Genomic DNA, 16352 nt, shown 5'->3' with positions numbered 1-16352 from the left:
GGCGCTTCTGCCCCCTTTGTGCCCCCCTGATCGCTGTCTCCCCGATCGTGTATTGTGCCATTATTGTATTTCTGATTGTATTTCTGATTGTATTTTTCTCATTGTAACTGCTTGTAGTTTTGCTCGTTTTCAGTGTTTTTTGCCCCTTGTGCGCTCCCCGTTCCCTGCCGCTGCCTCCCTGCGGCCCCGCCCCCCTCGCGCCCCCATTTGCCGCTCCCTCCCGCCTCCCGCCTCCCAGCTGCTCCTCCCTCCCCCCTCCCTTCTTAATGGCTGGCGCTGCGCATCGTGAGTGAGCGAACTCTGACCTGTTTCAGGTCCTGAGCTCGCCCCCCACGACCGCAGCACCAACCTGCTGCCTTCTGCCTCTGTCCCACGAGCACGCAGCCGTTTGCGTGTTCGAGGCCCTCCTCCACCCGCAGGCATCCTCCTGCGCCTCATCCCTGGTGGCTAGTGGGCTCACTTGACCCGTGTGCCGCTTCCGCCGCCCTGTAAGTGTTTTTTGGCTTTTTTCGTTTTTTCAGCGCCTCGCCGCCGGCGCTTCTGCCCCCTTTGTGCCCCCCCTGATCGCTGTCTCCCCGATCGTGTATTGTGCCATTATTGTATTTCTGATTGTATTTCTGATTGTATTTTTCTCATTGTAACTGCTTGTAGTTTTGCTCGTTTTCAGTGTTTTTTTGCCCCTTGTGCGCTCCCCGTTCCCTGCCGCTGCCTCCCTGCGGCCCCGCCCCCCTCGCGCCCCCCATTTGCCGCTCCCGCCCGCCTCCCGCCTCCCAGCTGCTCCTCCCTCCCCCCCTCCCTTCTTAATGGCTGGCGCTGCGCGTCGCGAGTGAGCGAACTCTGACCTGTTTCAGGTCCTGAGCTCGCCCCCCACGACCGCAGCACCAACCTGCTGCCTTCTGCCTCTGTCCCACGAGCACGCTGCCGTTTGCGTGTTCGAGGCCCTCCTCCACCCGCAGGCATCCTCCTGCGCCTCATCCCCGGTGGCTAGTGGGCTCACTTGACCCGTGTGCCGCTTCCCGCCGCCCTGTAAGTGTTTTTTGGCTTTTTTCGTTTTTTCAGCGCCTCGCCGCCGGCGCTTCTGCCCCCTTTGTGCCCCCCCTGATCGCTGTCTCCCCGATCGTGTATTGTGCCATTATTGTATTTCTGATTGTATTTCTGATTGTATTTTTCTCATTGTAACTGCTTGTAGTTTTGCTCGTTTTCAGTGTTTTTTGCCCCTTGTGCGCTCCCCCGTTCTCTGCCCGCTGCCTCCCTGTGGCCCCGCCCCCCTTGCGCCCCCCATTTGCCGCTCCCGCCCGCCTCCCGCCTCCCAGCTGCTCCTCCCTCCCCCCCTCCCTTCTTAATGGCTGGCGCTGCGCGTCGCGAGTGAGCGAACTCTGACCTGTTTCAGGTCCTGAGCTCGCCCCCACGACCGCAGCACCAACCTGCTGCCTTCTGCCTCTGTCCCACGAGCACGCTGCCGTTTGCGTGTTCGAGGCCCTCCTCCACCCGCAGGCATCCTCCTGCGCCTCATCCCTGGTGGCTAGTGGGCTCACTTGACCCGTGTGCCGCTTCCGCCGCCCTGTAAGTGTTTTTTGGCTTTTTTCGTTTTTTCAGCGCCTCGCCGCCGGCGCTTCTGCCCCCTTTGTGCCCCCCTGATCGCTGTCTCCCCGATCGTGTATTGTGCCATTATTGTATTTCTGATTGTATTTCTGATTGTATTTTTCTCATTGTAACTGCTTGTAGTTTTGCTCGTTTTCAGTGTTTTTTGCCCCTTGTGCGCTCCCCGTTCCCTGCCGCTGCCTCCCTGCGGCCCCGCCCCCCTCGCGCCCCCATTTGCCGCTCCCCGCCCGCCTCCCGCCTCCCAGCTGCTCCTCCCTCCCCCCTCCCTTCTTAATGGCTGGCGCTGCGCGTCGCGAGTGAGCGAACTCTGACCTGTTTCAGGTCCTGAGCTCGCCCCCCCACGACCGCAGCACCAACCTGCTGCCTTCTGCCTCTGTCCCACGAGCACGCTGCCGTTTGCGTGTTCGAGGCCCTCCTCCACCCGCAGGCATCCTCCTGCGCCTCATCCCCGGTGGCTAGTGGGCTCACTTGACCCGTGTGCCGCTTTCCGCCGCCCTGTAAGTGTTTTTTGGCTTTTTTCGTTTTTTCAGCAGCGCCTCGCCGCCGGCGCTTCTGCCCCCTTTGTGCCCCCCTGATCGCTGTCTCCCCGATCGTGTATTGTGCCATTATTGTATTTCTGATTGTATTTCTGATTGTATTTTTCTCATTGTAACTGCTTGTAGTTTTGCTCGTTTTCAGTGTTTTTTGCCCCCTTCGTGCGCTCCCCGTTCTCTGCCGCTGCCTCCCTGTGGCCCCGCCCCCCTTGCGCCCCCATTTGCCGCTCCCCCGCCCGCCTCCCGCCTCCCAGCTGCTCCTCCCTCCCCCCTCCCTTCTTAATGGCTGGCGCTGCACGTCGCGAGTGAGCGAACTCTGACCTGTTTCAGGTCCTGAGCTCGCCCCCCACGACCGCAGCACCAACCTGCTGCCTTCTGCCTCTGTCCCACGAGCACGCTGCCGTTTGCGTGTTCGAGGCCCTCCTCCACCCCGCAGGCATCCTCCTGCGCCTCATCCCTGGTGGCTAGTGGGCTCACTTGACCCGTGTGCCGCTTCCGCCGCCCCTGTAAGTGTTTTTTGGCTTTTTTCGTTTTTTCAGCACCTCGCCGCCGGCGCTTCTGCCCCCTTTGTGCCCCCCTGATCGCTGTCTCCCCGATCGTGTATTGTGCCATTATTGTATTTCTGATTGTATTTCTGATTGTATTTTTCTCATTGTAACTGCTTGTAGTTTTGCTTGTTTTCAGTGTTTTTTGCCCCTTGTGCGCTCCTGGTTCCCTGCCGCTGCCTCCCTGCGGCCCGCCCCCCTCGCACCCCCATTTGCCGCTCCCTCCCGCCTCCCGCCTCCCAGCTGCTCCTCCCTCCCCCCTCCCTTCTTAATGGCTGGCGCTGCGCGTCGCGAGTGAGCGAACTCTGACCTGTTTCAGGTCCTGAGCTCGCCCCCCCACGACCGCAGCACCAACCTGCTGCCTTCTGCCTCTGTCCCACGAGCACGCTGCCGTTTGTGTGTTCGAGGCCCTCCTCCACCCGCAGGCATCCTCCTGCGCCTCATCCCTGGTGGCTAGTGGGCTCACTTGACCCGTGTGCCGCTTCCGCCGCCCTGTAACTGTTTTTTGGCTTTTTTCGTTTTTTTCAGCTCCTCGCCCGCCGGCGCTTCTGCCCCCTTTGTGCCCCCCCTGATCGATGTCTCCCCGATCGTGTATTGTGCCATTATTGTATTTCTGATTGTATTTCTGATTGTATTTTTCTCATTGTAACTGCTTGTAGTTTTGCTCGTTTTCAGTGTTTTTTGTCCCTTGTGAGCTCCCCGTTCCCTGCCGCTGACTCCCTGCGGCCCGCCCCCCCCTCGCGCACCCCATTTGCCGCTCCCCTCCCGCCTCCCGCCTCCCGCCTCCCAGCTGCTCCTCCCTCCCCCCCTCCCTTCTTAATGGCTGGCGCTGCGCGTCGCGAGTGAGCGAACTCTGACCTGTTTCAGGTCCTGAGCTCGCCCCCCACGACCGCAGCACCAACCTGCTGCCTTCTGCCTCTGTCCCACGAGCACGCTGTCGTTTGCGTGTTCGAGGCCCTCCTCCACCCGCAGGCATCCTCCTGCGCCTCATCCCTGGTGGCTAGTGGGCTCACTTGACCCGTGTGCCGCTTCCGCCGCCCTGTAAGTGTTTTTTGGCTTTTTTCGTTTTTTCAGCGCCTCGCCGCCGGCGCTTCTGCCCCCTTTGTGCCCCCCTGATCGCTGTCTCCCCGATCGTGTATTGTGCCATTATTGTATTTCTGATTGTATTTCTGATTGTATTTTTCTCATTGTAACTGCTTTTAGTTTTGCTCGTTTTCAGTGTTTTTTGCCCCTTGTGCGCTCCCCGTTCCCTGCCGCTGCCTCCCTGCGGCCCCGCCCCCCTCGCGCCCCCATTTGCCGCTCCCGCCCGCCTCCCGCCTCCCAGCTGCTCCTCCCTCCCCCCTCCCTTCTTAATGGCTGGCGCTGCGCGTCGCGAGTGAGCGAACTCTGACCTGTTTCAGGTCCTGAGCTCGCCCCCCACGACCGCAGCACCAACCTGCTGCCTTCTGCCTCTGTCCCACGAGCACGCTGCCGTTTGCGTGTTCGAGGCCCTCCTCCACCCGCAGGCATCCTCCTGCGCCTCATCCCTGGTGGCTAGTGGGCTCACTTGACCCGTGTGCCGCTTCCGCCGCCCTGTAAGTGTTTTTTGCCTTTTTTCGTTTTTTCAGTGCCTCGCCGCCGGCGCTTCTGCCCCCTTTGTGCCCCCCTGATCGCTGTCTCCCCGATTGTGTATTGTGCCATTATTGTATTTCTGATTGTATTTCTGATTGTATTTTTCTCATTGTAACTGCTTGTAGTTTTGCTCGTTTTCAGTGTTTTTTGCCCCTTGTGCGCTCCCCGTTCCCTGCCGCTGCCTCCCTGCGGCCCCGCCCCCCTCGCTCCCCCATTTGCCGCTCCCTCCCGCCTCCCGCCTCCCGCCTCCCAGCTGCTCCTCTCTCCCCCCTCCCTTCTTAATAGCTGGCGCTGCGCATCGCGAGTGAGCGAACTCTGACCTGTTTCAGGTCCTGAGCTCGCCCCCCACGACCGCAGCACCAACCTGCTGCCTTCTGCCTCTGTCCCACGAGCACGCTGCCGTTTGCGTGTTCGAGGCCCTCCTCCACCCGCAGGCATCCTCCTGCGCCTCATCCCCGGTGGCTAGTGGGCTCACTTGACCCGTGTGCCGCTTCCGCCGCCCTGTAAGTGTTTTTTGGCTTTTTTCGTTTTTTCAGCGCCTCGCCGCCGGCGCTTCTGCCCCCTTTGTGCCCCCCTGATCGCTGTCTCCCCGATCGTGTATTGTGCCATTATTGTATTTCTGATTGTATTTCTGATTGTATTTTTCTCATTGTAACTGCTTGTAGTTTTGCTCGTTTTCAGTGTTTTTTGCCCCTTGTGCGCTCCCGGTTCCCTGCCGCTGCCTCCCTGCGTCCCCGCCCCCCTCGCGCCCCCATTTGCCGCTCCCTCCCGCCTCCCGCCTCCCAGCTGCTCCTCCCTCCCCCCTCCCTTCTTAATGGCTGGCGCTGCGCGTCGCGAGTGAGCAAACTCTGACCTGTTTCAGGTCCTGAGCTCGCCCCCCACGACTGCAGCACCAACCTGCTGCCTTCTGCGTCTGTCCCACGAGCACGCTGCCGTTTGCGTGTTCGAGGCCCTCCTCCACCCGCAGGCATCCTCCTGCGCCTCATCCCTGGTGGCTAGTGGGCTCACTTGACCCGTGTGCCGCTTCCGCCGCCCTGTAAGTGTTTTTTGGCTTTTTTCGTTTTTTCAGCGCCTCGCCGCCGGCGCTTCTGCCCCCTTTGTGCCCCCCTGATCGCTGTCTCCCCGATCGTGTATTGTGCCATTATTGTATTTCTGATTGTATTTCTGATTGTATTTTTCTCATTGTAACTGCTTGTAGTTTTGCTTGTTTTCAGTGTTTTTTGCCCCTTGTGCGCTCCCCGTTCCCTGCCGCTGCCTCCCTGCGGCCCCGCCCCCCTCGCGCCCCCATTTGCCGCTCCCTCCCGCCTCCCGCCTCCCAGCTGCTCCTCCCTCCCCACTCCCTTCTTAATGGCTGGCGCTGCGCGTCGCGAGTGAGCGAACTCTGACCTGTTTCAGGTCCTGAGCTCGCCCCCCACGACCGCAGCACCAACCTGCTGCCTTCTGCCTCTGTCCCACGAGCACGCTGCTGTTTGCGTGTTCGAGGCCCTCCTCCACCCGCAGGCATCCTCCTGCGCCTCATCCCTGGTGGCTAGTGGGCTCACTTGACACGTGTGCCGCTTCCGCCGCCCTGTAAGTGTTTTTTGGCTTTTTTCGTTTTTTCAGCGCCTCGCCGCCGGCGCTTCTGCCCCCTTTGTGCCCCCCTGATCGCAGTCTCCCCGATCGTGTATTGTGCCATTATTGTATTTCTGATTGTATTTCTGATTGTATTTTTCTCATTGTAACTGCTTGTAGTTTTGCTCGTTTTCAGTGTTTTTTGCCCCTTGTGCGCTCCCCGTTCCCTGCCGCTGCCTCCCTGCGGCCCCGCCCCCCTCGCGCCCCCATTTGCCGCTCCCTCCCGCCTCCCGCCTCCCAGCTGCTCCTCCCTCCCCCCTCCCTTCTTAATGGCTGGCGCTGCGCATCGCGAGTGAGCGAACTCTGACCTGTTTCAGGTCCTGAGCTCGCCCCCCACGACCGCAGCACCAACCTGCTGCCTTCTGCCTCTGTCCCACGAGCACGCAGCCGTTTGCGTGTTCGAGGCCCTCCTCCACCCGCAGGCATCCTCCTGCGCCTCATCCCTGGTGGCTAGTGGGCTCACTTGACCCGTGTGCCGCTTCCGCCGCCCTGTAAGTGTTTTTTGGCTTTTTTCGTTTTTTCAGCGCCTCGCCGCCGGCGCTTCTGCCCCCTTTGTGCCCCCCTGATCGCCGTCTCCCCGATCGTGTATTGTGCCATTATTGTATTTCTGATTGTATTTCTGATTGTATTTTTCTCATTGTAACTGCTTGTAGTTTTGCTCGTTTTCAGTGTTTTTTGCCCCTTGTGCGCTCCCCGATCCCTGCCGCTGCCTCCCTGCGGCCCCGCCCCCCTCGCTCCCCCATTTGCCGCTCCCTCCCGCCTCCCGCCTCCCAGCTGCTCCTCCCTCCCCCCTCCCTTCTTAATGGCTGGCGCTGCGCATCGCGAGTGAGCGAACTCTGACCTGTTTCAGGTCCTGAGCTCGCCCCACACGACCGCAGCACCAACCTGCTGCCTTCTGCCTCTGTCCCACGAGCACGCTGCCGTTTGCGTGTTCGAGGCCCTCCTCCACCCGCAGGCATCCTCCTCCGCCTCATCCCTGGTGGCTAGTGGGCTCACCTGACCCGTGTGCCGCTTCCGCCGCCCTGTAAGTGTTTTTTGGCTTTTTTCGTTTTTTCAGCACCTCGCCGCCGGCGCTTCTGCCCCCTTTGTGCCCCCCGGTTCGCTGTCTCCCCGATCGTGTATTGTGCCATTATTGTATTTCTGATTGTATTTCTGATTGTATTTTTCTCATTGTAACTGCTTGTAGTTTTGCTCGTTTTCAGTGTTTTTTGCCCCTTGTGCGCTCCCGGTTCCCTGCCGCTGCCTCCCTGCGGCCCCGCCCCCCTCGCGCCCCCATTTGCCGCTCCCTCCCGCCTCCCGCCTCCCAGCTGCTCCTCCCTCCCCCCTCCCTTCTTAATGGCTGGCGCTGCGCGTCGCGAGTGAGCGAACTCTGACCTGTTTCAGGTCCTGAGCTCGCCCCCCACGACCGCAGCACCAACCTGCTGCCTTCTGCCTCTGTCCCACGAGCACGCTGCCGTTTGCGTGTTCGAGGCCCTCCTCCGCCCGCAGGCATCCTCCTGCGCCTCATCCCTGGTGGCTAGTGGGCTCACTTGACCCGTGTGCCGCTTCCGCCGCCCTGTAAGTGTTTTTTGGCTTTTTTCGTTTTTTCAGCGCCTCGCCGCCGGCGCTTCTGCCCCCTTTGTGCCCCCCTGATCGCTGTCTCCCCGATCGTGTATTGTGCCATTATTGTATTTCTGATTGTATTTCTGATTGTATTTTTCTCATTGTAACTGCTTGTAGTTTTGCTTGTTTTCAGTGTTTTTTGCCCCTTGTGCGCTCCCCGTTCCCTGCCGCTGCCTCCCTGCGGCCCCGCCCCCCTCGCGCCCCCATTTGCCGCTCCCTCCCGCCTCCCGCCTTCCAGCTGCTCCTCCCTCCCCCCTCCCTTCTTAATGGCTGGCGCTGCGCGTCGCGAGTGAGCGAACTCTGACCTGTTTCAGGTCCTGAGCTCGCCCCCCACGACCGCAGCACCAACCTGCTGCCTTCTGCCTCTGTCCCACGAGCACGCTGCTGTTTGCGTGTTCGAGGCCCTCCTCCACCCGCAGGCATCCTCCTGCGCCTCATCCCTGGTGGCTAGTGGGCTCACTTGACCCGTGTGCCGCTTCCGCCGCCCTGTAAGTGTTTTTTGGCTTTTTTCGTTTTTTCAGCGCCTCGCCGCCGGCGCTTCTGCCCCCTTTGTGCCCCCCTGATCGCTGTCTCCCCGATCGTGTATTGTGCCATTATTGTATTTCTGATTGTATTTCTGATTGTATTTTTCTCATTGTAACTGCTTGTAGTTTTGCTCGTTTTCAGTGTTTTTTGCCCCTTGTGCGCTCCCCGTTCCCTGCCGCTGCCTCCCTGCGGCCCCGCCCCCCTCGCGCCCCCATTTGCCGCTCCCTCCCGCCTCCCGCCTCCCAGCTGCTCCTCCCTCCCCCCTCCCTTCTTAATGGCTGGCGCTGCGCATCGCGAGTGAGCGAACTCTGACCTGTTTCAGGTCCTGAGCTCGCCCCCCACGACCGCAGCACCAACCTGCTGCCTTCTGCCTCTGTCCCACGAGCACGCAGCCGTTTGCGTGTTCGAGGCCCTCCTCCACCCGCAGGCATCCTCCTGCGCCTCATCCCTGGTGGCTAGTGGGCTCACTTGACCCGTGTGCCGCTTCCGCCGCCCTGTAAGTGTTTTTTGGCTTTTTTCGTTTTTTCAGCGCCTCGCCGCCGGCGCTTCTGCCCCCTTTGTGCCCCCCTGATCGCTGTCTCCCCGATCGTGTATTGTGCCATTATTGTATTTCTGATTGTATTTCTGATTGTATTTTTCTCATTGTAACTGCTTGTAGTTTTGCTCGTTTTCAGTGTTTTTTGCCCCTTGTGCGCTCCCCGTTCCCTGCCGCTGCCTCCCTGCGGCCCCGCCCCCCTCGCACCCCCATTTGCCGCTCCCGCCCGCCTCCCGCCTCCCAGCTGCTCCTCCCTCCCCCCTCCCTTCTTAATGGCTGGCGCTGCGCGTCGCGAGTGAGCGAACTCTGACCTGTTTCAGGTCCTGAGCTCGCCCCCCACGACCGCAGCACCAACCTGCTGCCTTCTGCCTCTGTCCCACGAGCACGCTGCCGTTTGCGTGTTCGAGGCCCTCCTCCACCCGCAGGCATCCTCCTGCGCCTCATCCCCGGTGGCTAGTGGGCTCACTTGACCCGTGTGCCGCTTCCGCCGCCCTGTAAGTGTTTTTTGGCTTTTTTCGTTTTTTCAGCGCCTCGCCGCCGGCGCTTCTGCCCCCTTTGTGCCCCCCTGATCGCTGTCTCCCCGATCGTGTATTGTGCCATTATTGTATTTCTGATTGTATTTCTGATTGTATTTCTGATTGTATTTTTCTCATTGTAACTGCTTGTAGTTTTGCTTGTTTTCAGTGTTTTTTGCCCCTTGTGCGCTCCCCGTTCCCTGCCGCTGCCTCCCTGTGGCCCCGCCCCCCTTGCGCCCCCATTTGCCGCTCCCGCCCGCCTCCCGCCTCCCAGCTGCTCCTCCCTCCCCCCTCCCTTCTTAATGGCTGGCGCTGCGCGTCGCGAGTGAGCGAACTCTGACCTGTTTCAGGTCCTGAGCTCGCCCCCACGACCGCAGCACCAACCTGCTGCCTTCTGCCTCTGTCCCACGAGCACGCTGCCGTTTGCGTGTTCGAGGCCCTCCTCCACCCGCAGGCATCCTCCTGCGCCTCATCCCTGGTGGCTAGTGGGCTCACCTGACCCGTGTGCCGCTTCCGCCGCCCTGTAAGTGTTTTTTGGCTTTTTTCGTTTTTTCAGCACCTCGCCGCCGGCGCTTCTGCCCCCTTTTTGCCCCCCTGATCGCTGTCTCCCCGATCGTGTATTGTGCCATTATTGTATTTCTGATTGTATTTCTGATTGTATTTTTCTCATTGTAACTGCTTGTAGTTTTGCTTGTTTTCAGTGTTTTTTGCCCCTTGTGCGCTCCTGGTTCCCTGCCGCTGCCTCCCTGCGGCCCGCCCCCCTCGCGCCCCCATTTGCCGCTCCCTCCCGCCTCCCGCCTCCCAGCTGCTCCCCCCTCCCTTCTTAATGGCTGGCGCTGCGCGTCGCGAGTGAGCGAACTCTGACCTGTTTCAGGTCCTGAGCTCGCCCCCCACGACCGCAGCACCAACCTGCTGCCTTCTGCCTCTGTCCCACGAGCACGCTGCCGTTTGCGTGTTCGAGGCCCTCCTCCACCCGCAGGCATCCTCCTGCGCCTCATCCCTGGTGGCTAGTGGGCTCACTTGACCCGTGTGCCGCTTCCGCCGCCCTGTAACTGTTTTTTGGCTTTTTTCGTTTTTTCAGCTCCTCGCCGCCGGCGCTTCTGCCCCCTTTGTGCCCCCCTGATCGATGTCTCCCCGATCGTGTATTGTGCCATTATTGTATTTCTGATTGTATTTCTGATTGTATTTTTCTCATTGTAACTGCTTGTAGTTTTGCTCGTTTTCAGTGTTTTTTGTCCCTTGTGAGCTCCCCGTTCCCTGCCGCTGACTCCCTGCGGCCCGCCCCCCTCGCGCACCCATTTGCCGCTCCCTCCCGCCTCCCGCCTCCCGCCTCCCAGCTGCTCCTCCCTCCCCCCTCCCTTCTTAATGGCTGGCGCTGCGCGTCGCGAGTGAGCGAACTCTGACCTGTTTCAGGTCCTGAGCTCGCCCCCCACGACCGCAGCACCAACCTGCTGCCTTCTGCCTCTGTCCCACGAGCACGCTGCCGTTTGCGTGTTCGAGGCCCTCCTCCACCCGCAGGCATCCTCCTGCGCCTCATCCCTGGTGGCTAGTGGGCTCACTTGACCCGTGTGCCGCTTCCGCCGCCCTGTAAGTGTTTTTTGGCTTTTTTCGTTTTTTCAGCGCCTCGCCGCCGGCGCTTCTGCCCCCTTTGTGCCCCCCTGATCGCTGTCTCCCCGATCGTGTATTGTGCCATTATTGTATTTCTGATTGTATTTCTGATTGTATTTTTCTCATTGTAACTGCTTGTAGTTTTGCTCGTTTTCAGTGTTTTTTGCCCCTTGTGCGCTCCCCGTTCCCTGCCGCTGCCTCCCTGTGGCCCCGCCCCCCTCGCGCCCCCATTTGCCGCTCCCGCCCGCCTCCCGCCTCCCAGCTGCTCCTCCCTCCCCCCTCCCTTCTTAATGGCTGGCGCTGCGCGTCGCGAGTGAGCGAACTCTGACCTGTTTCAGGTCCTGAGCTCGCCCCCCACGACCGCAGCACCAACCTGCTGCCTTCTGCCTCTGTCCCACGAGCACGCTGCCGTTTGCGTGTTCGAGGCCCTCCTCCACCCGCAGGCATCCTCCTGCGCCTCATCCCTGGTGGCTAGTGGGCTCACTTGACCCGTGTGCCGCTTCCGCCGCCCTGTAAGTGTTTTTTGGCTTTTTTCGTTTTTTCAGTGCCTCGCCGCCGGCGCTTCTGCCCCCTTTGTGCCCCCCTGATCGCTGTCTCCCCGATCGTGTATTGTGCCATTATTGTATTTCTGATTGTATTTCTGATTGTATTTTTCTCATTGTAACTGCTTGTAGTTTTGCTCCTTTTCAGTGTTTTTTGCCCCTTGTGCGCTCCCCGTTCCCTGCCGCTGCCTCCCTGCGGCCCCACCCCCCTCGCGCCCCCATTTGCCGCTCCCGCCCGCCTCCCGCCTCCCAGCTGCTCCTCCCTCCCCCTCCCTTCTTAATGGCTGGCGCTGCGCGTCGCGAGTGAGCGAACTCTGACCTGTTTCAGGTCCTGAGCTCGCCCCCCACGACCGCAGCACCAACCTGCTGCCTTCTGCCTCTGTCCCACGAGCACGCTGCTGTTTGCGTGTTCGAGGCCCTCCTCCACCCGCAGGCATCCTCCTGCGCCTCATCCCTGGTGGCTAGTGGGCTCACTTGACCCGTGTGCCGCTTCCGCCGCCCTGTAAGTGTTTTTTGGCTTTTTTCGTTTTTTCAGCGCCTTGCCGCCGGCGCTTCTGCCCCCTTTGTGTCCCCCTGATCACTGTCTCCCCGATCGTGTATTGTGCCATTATTGTATTTCTGATTGTATTTCTGATTGTATTTTTCTCATTGTAACTGCTTGTAGTTTTGCTCGTTTTCAGTGTTTTTTGCCCCTTGTGCGCTCCCCGTTCCCTGCCGCTGCCTCCCTGCGGCCCCGCCCCCCTCGCGCCCCCATTTGCCGCTCCCTCCCGCCTCCCGCCTCCCAGCTGCTCCTCCCTCCCCCCTCCCTTCTTAATGGCTGGCGCTGCGCATCGCGAGTGAGCGAACTCTGACCTGTTTCAGGTCCTGAGCTCGCCCCCCACGACCGCAGCACCAACCTGCTGCCTTCTGCCTCTGTCCCACGAGCACGCTGCCGTTTGCGTGTTCGAGGCCCTCCTCCACCCGCAGGCATCCTCCTGCGCCTCATCCCTGGTGGCTAGTGGGCTCACTTGACCCGTGTGCCGCTTCCGCCGCCCTGTAAGTGTTTTTTGGCTTTTTTCGTTTTTTCAGCGCCTCGCCGCCGGCGCTTCTGCCCCCTTTGTGCCCCCCTGATCGCTGTCTCCCCGATCGTGTATTGTGCCATTATTGTATTTCTGATTGTATTTCTGATTGTATTTTTCTCATTGTAACTGCTTGTAGTTTTGCTCGTTTTCAGTGGTTTTTGCCCCTTGTGCGCTCCCCGTTCCCGGCCGCTGCCTCCCTGCGGCCCCGCCCCCCTCGCGCCCCCATTTGCCGCTCCCTCCCGCCTCCCGCCTCCCAGCTGCTCCTCCCTCCCCCCTCCCTTCTTAATGGCTGGCGCTGCGCGTCGCGAGTGAGCGAACTCTGACCTGTTTCAGGTCCTGAGCTCGCCCCCCACGACCGCAGCACCAACCTGCTGCCTTCTGCCTCTGTCCCACGAGCACGCTGCCGTTTGCGTGTTCGAGGCCCTCCTCCACCCGCAGGCATCCTCCTGCGCCTCATCCCTGGTGGCTAGTGGGCTCACTTGACCCGTGTGCCGCTTCCGCCGCCCTGTAAGTGTTTTTTGGCTTTTTTCGTTTTTTCAGCGCCTCGCCGCCGGCGCTTCTGCCCCCTTTGTGCCCCCCTGATCGCTGTCTCCCCGATCGTGTATTGTGCCATTATTGTATTTCTGATTGTATTTCTGATTGTATTTTTCTCATTGTAACTGCTTGTAGTTTTGCTTGTTTTCAGTGTTTTTTGCGCCTTGTGCGCTCCCCGTTCCCTGCCGCTGCCTCCCTGCGGCCCCGCCCCCCTCGCGCCCCCATTTGCCGCTCCCGCCCGCCTCCCAGCTGCTCCTCCCTCCCCCCTCCCTTCTTAATGGCTGGCGCTGCGCGTCGCGAGTGAGCGAACTCTGACCTGTTTCAGGTCCTGAGCTCGCCCCCCACGACCGCAGCACCAACCTGCTGCCTTCTGCCTCTGTCCCATGAGCACGCTGCCGTTTGCGTGTTCGAGGCCCTCCTCCACCCGTAGGCATCCTCCTGCGCCTCATCCCCGGTGGCTAGTGGGCTCACTTGACCCGTGTGCCGCTTCCGCCGCCCTGTAAGTGTTTTTTGGCTTTTTTCGTTTTTTCAGAGCCTCGCCGCCGGCGCTTCTGCCCCCTTTGTGCCCCCCTGATCGCTGTCTCCCCGATCGTGTATTGTGCCATTATTGTATTTCTGATTGTATTTCTGATTGTATTTTTCTCATTGTAACTGCTTGTAGTTTTGCTTGTTTTCAGTGGTTTTTGCCCCTTGTGCGCTCCCCGTTCCCGGCCGCTGCCTCCCTGCGGCCCCGCCCCCCTCGCGCCCCCATTTGCCGCTCCCTCCCGCCTCCCGCCTCCCAGCTGCTCCTCCCTCCCCCCTCCCTTCTTAATGGCTGGCGCTGCGCGTCGCGAGTGAGCGAACTCTGACCTGTTTCAGGTCCTGAGCTCGCCCCCCACGACCGCAGCACCAACCTGCTGCCTTCTGCCTCTGTCCCACGAGCACGCTGCCGTTTGCGTGTTCGAGGCCCTCCTCCACCCGCAGGCATCCTCCTGCGCCTCATCCCTGGTGGCTAGTGGGCTCACTTGACCCATGTGCCGCTTCCGCCGCCCTGTAAGTGTTTTTTGGCTTTTTTCGTTTTTTCAGAGCCTCGCCGCCGGCGCTTCTGCCCCCTTTGTGCCCCCCTGATCGCTGTCTCCCCGATCGTGTATTGTGCCATTATTGTATTTCTGATTGTATTTCTGATTGTATTTTTCTCATTGTAACTGCTTGTAGTTTTGCTCGTTTTCAGTGTTTTTTGCCCCTTGTGCGCTCCCCGTTCCCTGCCGCTGCCTCCCTGCGGCCCCGCCCCCCTCGCGCCCCCATTTGCCGCTCCCGCCCGCCTCCCGCCTCCCAGCTGCTCCTCCCTCCCCCCTCCCTTCTTAATGGCTGGCGCTGCGCGTCGCGAGTGAGCGAACTCTGACCTGTTTCAGGTCCTGAGCTCGCCCCCCCACGACCGCAGCACCAACCTGCTGCCTTCTGCCTCTGTCCCACGAGCACGCTGCCGTTTGCGTGTTCGAGGCCCTCCTCCACCCGTAGGCATCCTCCTGCGCCTCATCCCAGGTGGCTAGTGGGCTCACTTGACCCGTGTGCCGCTTCCGCCGCCCTGTAAGTGTTTTTTTGGCTTTTTTCGTTTTTTCAGAGCCTCGCCGCCGGCGCTTCTGCCCCCTTTGTGCCCCCCTGATCGCTGTCTCCCCGATCGTGTATTGTGCCATTATTGTATTTCTGATTGTATTTCTGATTGTATTTCTCTCATTGTAACTGCTTGTAGTTTTGCTCGATTTCAGTGTTTTTTGCCCCTTGTGCGCTCCCCGTTCCCTGCCGCTGCCTCCCTGCGGCCCCACCCCCCTCGCGCCCCCATTTGCCGCTCCCGCCCGCCTCCCAGCTGCTCCTCCCTCCCCCTCCCTTCTTAATGGCTGGCGCTGCGCGTCGCGAGTGAGCGAACTCTGACCTGTTTCAGGTCCTGAGCTCGCCCCCCACGACCGCAGCACCAACCTGCTGCCTTCTGCCTCTGTCCCACGAGCACGCTGCTGTTTGCGTGTTCGAGGCCCTCCTCCACCCGCAGGCATCCTCCTGCGCCTCATCCCTGGTGGCTAGTGGGCTCACTTGACCCGTGTGCCGCTTCCGCCGCCCTGTAAGTGTTTTTTGGCTTTTTTCGTTTTTTCAGCGCCTTGCCGCCGGCGCTTCTGCCCCCTTTGTGTCCCCCTGATCGCTGTCTCCCCGATCGTGTATTGTGCCATTATTGTATTTCTGATTGTATTTCTGATTGTATTTTTCTCATTGAAACTGCTTGTAGTTTTTGCTCGTTTTCAGTGTTTTTTGCCCCTTGTGCGCTCCCCGTTCCCTGCCGCTGCCTCCCTGCGGCCCCGCCCCCCTCGCGCCCCCATTTGCCGCTCCCTCCCGCCTCCCGCCTCCCAGCTGCTCCTCCCTCCCCCCTCCCTTCTTAATGGCTGGCGCTGCGCATCGCGAGTGAGCGAACTCTGACCTGTTTCAGGTCCTGAGCTCGCCCCCACGACCGCAGCACCAACCTGCTGCCTTCTGCCTCTGTCCCACGAGCACGCTGCCGTTTGCGTGTTCGAGGCCCTCCTCCACCCGCAGGCATCCTCCTGCGCCTCATCCCTGGTGGCTAGTGGGCTCACTTGACCCGTGTGCCGCTTCCGCCGCCCTGTAAGTGTTTTTTGGCTTTTTTCGTTTTTTCAGCGCCTCGCCGCCGGCGCTTCTGCCCCCTTTGTGCCCCCCTGATCGCTGTCTCCCCGATCGTGTATTGTGCCATTATTGTATTTCTGATTGTATTTCTGATTGTATTTTTCTCATTGTAACTGCTTGTAGTTTTGCTCTTTTTTAGTGGTTTTTGCCCCTTGTGCGCTCCCCGTTCCCTGCCGCTGCCTCCCTGCGGCCCCGCCCCCCTCGCGCCCCCATTTGCCGCTCCCTCCCGCCTCCCGCCTCCCAGCTGCTCCTCCCTCCCCCCTCCCTTCTTAATGGCTGGCGCTGCGCGTCGCGAGTGAGCGAACTCTGACCTGTTTCAGGTCCTGAGCTCGCCCCCCACGACCGCAGCACCAACCTGCTGCCTTCTGCCTCTGTCCCACGAGCACGCTGCCGTTTGCGTGTTCGAGGCCCTCCTCCACCCGCAGGCATCCTCCTGCGCCTCATCCCTGGTGGCTAGTGGGCTCACTTGACCCGTGTGCCGCTTCCGCCGCCCTGTAAGTGTTTTTTGGCTTTTTTCGTTTTTTCAGCGCCTCGCCGCCGGCGCTTCTGCCCCCTTTGTGCCCCCTGATCGCTGTCTCCCCGATCGTGTATTGTGCCATTATTGTATTTCTGATTGTATTTCTGATTGTATTTTTCTCATTGTAACTGCTTGTAGTTTTGCTTGTTTTCAGTGTTTTTTGCGCCTTGTGCGCTCCCCGTTCCCTGCCGCTGCCTCCCTGCGGCCCCGCCCCCCTCGCGCCCCCATTTGCCGCTCCCGCCCGCCTCCCGCCTCCCAGCTGCTCCTCCCTCCCCCCTCCCTTCTTAATGGCTGGCGCTGCGCGTCGCGAGTGAGCGAACTCTGACCTGTTTTAGGTCCTGAGCTCG

The sequence above is a fragment of the Pleurodeles waltl genome, chromosome 10, assembly GCF_031143425.1.
Source record: "Pleurodeles waltl isolate 20211129_DDA chromosome 10, aPleWal1.hap1.20221129, whole genome shotgun sequence".
Classification (NCBI taxonomy): Eukaryota; Metazoa; Chordata; class Amphibia; order Caudata; family Salamandridae; genus Pleurodeles; species Pleurodeles waltl.
This window is presented reverse-complemented; position numbering follows the sequence as displayed.